This window comes from Chelonia mydas, chromosome 27, assembly GCF_015237465.2.
Source record: "Chelonia mydas isolate rCheMyd1 chromosome 27, rCheMyd1.pri.v2, whole genome shotgun sequence".
Taxonomy (NCBI): Eukaryota; Metazoa; Chordata; order Testudines; family Cheloniidae; genus Chelonia; species Chelonia mydas.
Window position 1 is genome coordinate 655,074 of NC_057860.1, and position 6,555 is coordinate 661,628.

The window sequence follows — 6,555 nt, forward strand, 5'->3', positions numbered from 1 at the left end:
TCTGGGAGCTTGGAGAGCGTGGGGGAGGAGGGGCAGCAGGGTTCTGTAATGTAATGTAAGAAAATGCTTATTGAAATCATTGAGTCTTTGGAGACAAAACCAGACAGATGCCGAGAGAGACACATAGACAGACACAGACAGACACAGAGACATAGCTAGCCATGACACACAGACATAGACAGACAGACAGACACAAAGACAAGAGACGTAAGTGGGCACTGCCCTGCACTGGTGAATTCCACTCAGCAGAGGGAAGCCGTGAGATGCACCGAGAAGCCCAGGGCTGGAAGCCAACAAGCGCAGAGACCCAGACCCTGCCCAGAAGTCACCTTCTGTCCAGCCAAGGCCAGGGTGTTCCCAGGCGTCCGGCAGAGGACAGCAGTGACAGCCTGGCTAGGAGGGCGTGGAGCAGGGATCTGCACCCCTCACCCATCCCGAGTCAGACACAGACAAAGGGGCAGGCGGTATTCTGCAGTTGAGCGTCACTTTCTGTTTAAAGGTGGATAATTCCAGATGCTCTGAAACCTGTGTGCGTATTAGCTTGAAATTTGCTGTGCCATATGGGGGTGCAACGCAGGGCGAGTGGTCCAAATTTGGGATTATTTGAGCAACAGACTTCAGAGATACAGCCTCCCCAAAAGTATTTGACAAACTCATCTCTTCCATAATGACAGGTTTCAGAGTAGCAGCCGTGTTAGTCTGTATCCTCAACACTCCTGTTCTTTTCACCTCTTCTAACTGCTTCTGGCCATCACTGGGGCTTTAACTTGGGTTCTGCTCCTGCCCCAGCTGATCTCAGCTGCTTTGGCTTTATCCCAGCTGGTGTACGCCCGACCCCCTCGGAAGGGCTGGGACCCCCCATGTATAAACCAGGGCCGAGAAAAGCACGGCGTGTCCTTACGAGTGAATGGCTCCCTGCAGGCTGGCTAAGATCAGTGGCAGATTAATGCACAGGCCCACATGGCCCTGGACAATTTGGGGGCCCCCACAGGAGAATTGGGGGAGCCCACCAGTGCCGGAACTGTGGCCCCACTCCCGGCTCCTCCTTTTCCCCTTAGGCCCCGCCCTCTGGCGAGGCCAGAAGCCAGGCGGGAGCCAAGATGTGGTAAGAGCTGCCCCAAGGGCAGCTGGAGAGTCCAGGGCTCCCCACAGCAGCCCAGGCCCCCTGGGCGGCTCTTACCACAGCCCACCTCCGGCCTGGCCAGGAGGAGGGGCTTCGGGGGAAGAGGAGGAGCAGGGGGTGGGTCCTTGTGGCAAGCGGGGCTAAGGCCCACCTCAGACCCCCACCACAAAGAGGCTGGCAGTGCTAGCAGGGGGGAGCTGATCACCTTATCAGCTCGCCCACAGCGAAGCGCAGCCCCTGCCGCCTGCCCAAGGCTACTAGGCCCATGTTAAAAATGGGGGTGGGGGGAATGTTCTTTGTGCCCAGAGCCCCAGTAAGTCTTAATCTGCCTCTGGCTAGATGGGCTCCTCTAGACCAGTGGTTCTCACACTTTTGTACTGGTGATTCCTTTCACATAGCAAGTCTCTGAGTGCGACCCCCCTTATAAATTAAAAACACTTGTTTATATATTTAGCACCGTTATAAATGCTGGATGCAAAGCGGGGTTTGGGGTGGAGGCTGACAGCTCGCACCCCCCCATGTAATAACCTCGCGACCCCCTGAAGTGTCCCGACCCCCACTTTGAGAACCCCTGCTCTAGACCAAGTGATGGAGCCTCGTGCTGGAGTTCCAGGGCTCCGGCCCTACTGGGGTTTGTGATTGCATGTGACACACGCAAACACGCTGGGGATACAGCCTGCAAACCGGTTGTACACATCCACAGCGCTGCCCTCGGTCCAGCCCTTGTGGGGTGGGGGGCATGAGGGGGCCATGTTTCAGCCACCTGCCTCTCATCTTGGGAAGTGTGGATTTCCACCTCACTCTGGGAATTTGCCAGGTGCCACTTGCTGCAGCCCAGGGATCTCGGTGCCATGAAAGTGGGTGCTCTGAAAGCTTCCCTCGGCAGAGTCTGCGGCTCCTTCCCTTCCAAAGCACTCGTGGCACAGGGAGAATTCAGCCACTTCTGGGGTGCAGCAATGGAGCAGGCAAGCAAACCCTCTGTCTGTCGCACAGGCATGGGGGAAGGAAATGCTTTGAGCAAGGACCTCACAGCAAACCCTCATGCATCTGTTCACCGCCGTGTCCACTAGGAGGCAGCAGAAATACACTGTCACCAGCACTGGCTCATTGCCCCAAACCCGCTATATTCCCCTGCACCCTGGAGGCTCCAACTTCTGATGCTAGAGGTCTCGGGTTCAAGTGGGAGGGGACTGGAAGTTGCTGGCCACGCCTCTGGCTATGAACCTGGCCAGGCCTTGGGGCTTCTGAAGGCAGCGTGGGGCTCTCAGAGCCTTTACAGGTGGAATGGGAAGAGGAAGGATTGCAAACAGCAGCTGCCCACTAGGGAGTCGTGGGCAGGACCTGGTGGCTGCAGCCCCCACTGCTATTACTGTTCATATGGGAGACCGCTGGGCGGGAGTGGGCCTCGTGGTGCTCGGCACTGTACATACCCAGCAGCCCCTCTGTCACTGCTGCTCAGTGCTCCCTCAGCCTGGCCTCCTCGCTCGCTGTTGGGTTTGTCACAGAGACAGCAGGGGAAGGGCAGCACAGCGCCATCCTGCCAGCTAGGCAGGGGGCTCGAGGTCCGGCTGAGAGACACCCAAGGGAAGCCTAGGGGTGCTCCGAGTGCAGAGTGAACAGAGGCCCGGGGTGGGGGGAGAGAGGGGGGAAACTGTGCTACCAGAGGGATGTTCCTGCGAAACACAGAACCAGGGAGCTGGCAGGGGAAGGGGAGAGGGATGGTGGCATCATGCCAGTGCCTGCACCCTGCTTTCCTGAAGCTGAGCTGCAGGGCAGGTGTCGTGGGGGATCCCCCAGTGTGAGGAGGACCCCTCACCCCAGAGATATTGCAGGAGGGTCGATAGATTACAAGGGTGATGGCAGTGAATACGGTTTGTTGTGCTGTTGAGGGAACGTTCTCTGCCCCATTAATTGATCTGCTCAGGGAGAGCAGGGAAGAGCCCCCAACCCCCCTGGAGAGCATTGAGTTTGGGGTGGGTTTCAATCCAACCCCAAAGCAGGAAGTGCAGGCTCGTTTAAAGCGCCACAACCAGGTATTTTCCAACCGGCCAGGTTTAACTGACAAGACTGTACACTCCATTGCAACCCGAGGGCCCCGCCGTGCTCCTACCAGAGCGTACCAGCTAACAGGGAAATGCAGAAACAAATCCAGGAGCAGGTGGAAACCTGCTTGAAATGAAAGTAACTAGTAAATCAAACAGCCCCTGGGTGTCCCTGATTGTAATGGTACCTCAAAGGACAAAACCATGAGCTTTTGTGAGGATTACAGGAAGCTAAATGCTTTCCCAGCCTGACCCATACCCCACACCCCCAATAGAGGACTCACTGGGTCTATTTGGGGGGTGCAAAAGTCATAAGCACACTGGATTTGACTCGTGGGTACTGGCAAATTCCCTTAGACGCTGAGCCCCAGGAAAACTCCGCTTTTCTATTGGAATCTGGATTGTATGAGTTTACGGTTCTGCCTTTTGGATTAACATATTCGGGGGCTTGTCAGGGAGGTGCTGCAGGGGTTACACACGTTTGCCAGAGCCCATATAGATGCCTGGGCTATTTTCAGTAGCATGACCACTTGAACCATGTAGGAATTGTGCTACAAAGGCTGAGAGAAGCCAACCTCACTGGCAAGGTCTCCAAGTGCAAGCTGGGGGCTGCAGAGGTGTCCTGCCTAGGACACAGGGTGGGCAGTGGGTTGGGTTTATTCAGAGCCTGGTTTGGGCAGTCCTGCTGATAGCAAATCCTTTGTGCTTCACACTGACGCTGCTAACGCTAGGCGGGTGCAGTGCTGCTGCAGGATGGGGGTGGGGTAATAGGCGTCCCATTACCTACGGAGCTAGGTAATGGGTAATTACCCAAACTAGGCTGTCATGGAGGCAGAGAGCTGGGCCATTGTCTGGGCTGTTATGCAACTTAAACCTTCTTTGTGTAATTAACAATTCACTGTGCTAAGTGGTCATGCCCCTTTGACAGGGCTGCCCCAAGCCAAGGGTTCTTCCTTGATGTGTAGCCCTCCAGGGATTTGACATGGAAGTAATTCATATCAAGAGAAAGGAGAATGCAGTGGCTGCTGCCTTATCGAGAATGGGGGAGGATGAGGTTTATTCAAGAACGTCCGTGACACCCCTTCATACACTAGTTTAGCATTGGGGGCGTGATGCTGGCAGGCCAGGTACCAGCTCTTGCCCAGGCTGCAGGCATTAGCTAAGAACTGACACCCTCGTAGCTGGAGACCAGAGCAGGTCACCAGTGTGCTAGTTTTGCTCAAAATAGGGATTAGTCCGACAAGAAGGTATTGAGTGATGTGACAAAGCTCTGTCCTTGCCTCCGTGGGTCCCGCGTTTCCTGGCGGATTTCGCTAGCCTCAGAAGCTCACTGTGACCCTCCACGTAACCCTTCTCTCTCTAGAGACAAGGGTCACAGTCTACTGAGCCATTTTCATCATAAGCCAGCGAGGGAGGTGAGGAGAAATTATCCTTCCTTGCACAGTCTCTGTTGTCTCCCAGTCTCAGTGATTAATCAGGGGGCAAAGGTCAGGGGGGGGGGGGAGCCCAGGCCCACCGTCTACTCCAGGCTCCAGCCCAGGAACCCTAATAGTATCAGCTATGGTAGCTGACCTTTTAGAAACATGACACATACAATTCCCTGGGCTACTTCCCCCACAGCAGCCCTCACTTCCTCAAGCTCCACTTCACCCTTACCTCAGGGCCTCCTTCCTTGTGCCTGACACGGTGTGTACTACCCAGCCTCTCCAACAGCACAACTTCCTCCCACAGCTCCTGACATGCACACCCACCAGACTGGCTGGGAGGCTTTTAACTAGTTTCAGCCAGCCCCTGATTAGCTTCAGGTGTCCCAATCAACCTAGCCTTCTCCCTGGCTAGTCTAGTCTAGTCTTCTGGAAAGTTCTTAATTGGCCCCAGGTGTCTTAATTGACCTGGAGCAGCTTCCATTTCACTTAACCTGGTACCAGGGATTTGTTTAGCATGGAGCTAATATATCTATCTCCCACTACTTTTCCATAGCCATCTGGCCTTTACCCGTCACAGTGGTTAGACTCTGTGAAATGCATGTACGTTGCTGCCTGCAGGGATCTCTCTGGGAATGAGGAAATTTCTACCTTTGACTTTATCACTGTGGAAATGTTTGCTCTGAACTTGTGAGCCCAGGTACAGGGATCACCTCCCTGCCCCTCCGGGACTATCAACAGCAGATGGGCCCTCAGGGAACATCCCAATACAAAGGCTTGGCTAATGGCCCTATCCCTCCAAGGAAGCTTGTCCTATGGACCTGGAAGCTGAATGAAGGCACAGAGACACAGGACAATTTCCCACCTCTTCCCTGTTTGAACTCTGACAGGGCTAGAGACCCCAGACTGAAGCCAGAGATCCCCAGGGGTAAGCTCCTGGGTCTGCCCTGAAACACACTTTGAATTGACAGATCACTACAACCGGTATGTCTGTTCTGGATAGTTTTAACCTGTCAATAACTCTCCTATTTCTTTCTCCTAGTTAACCAACCTTTAGCTAGGCCACATCTGCACTGCCACATACGCTGGCAAAAGCATGGGCACCGGGTGAACCCCCACTTTGGGGAGTCTAGCCTGCCAGCCCCGTCCCTTTCCCCCAAGGCCCCAACCCTTCCACTCAAGGCCCTGCCCCCCACATGCCATAGCCCTGAAACGCCCCCTTCCCCATAATAGGAGGAGTCCTGAGCCCTCCCCCCTGCGACCAGAGGAGCCCCAGCTCACCCACCCCAGCCACCCTGGGCCAGCCCCCCCAGCCCCAGCACTGGGCCGAGCGCCGCACCAGGCCGAACCGCTCCCCCCTGGAGCGCCACGCCGGACTGGCCCCAGGGCCAGGCCAAGTCGAGCTGACCCCCCAGGAGCGCTGAGCCGCTCTGCCCTGCCCCTCACCTGAGCCCTGGGCCGAGTTGCCCCCCGCCCAAGTGCCGGGCAGAGCCAGCATCCCCCTCCCCCGAGGCCCTAGTGCCTGGCTGAGCCACCTCACTCCCCTACCAGACCCCCATGCCCACCGCTTGCTTGCAGCATCTCCCCCGCCCCCAAGGGGGGGAGGTGGAGAGAAGGTAGGTAGGTGGCAGCAGCAGTAGGCGCTGGGGGGGCCCTCAGAGAAGGGGCGGGTCCACCGCGGCCCGGTGTCCCTTGGCAGCAGCTGTGCCAGGAGAGGCTTAGCCTTCCCTGGCCTATTATACCCACCGCCCTTGGACAAAACTGTGAAAAAACACCCCCCCCGACGAATATATGTTTCACTGGCATAAGTGGTAGTGTACACAGAGCTATGGCGGCAGGAGGGCATCCTCCGCCAAGGCAGCTACCGTGACTCGTCGGAGGTGGTTTAATTAAGTCGCCGGGAGCGCTCTCTCCCATCGGCGTAGAGCGACTATATGAGCGATCTTACAGCAGCATTGGGATAGCT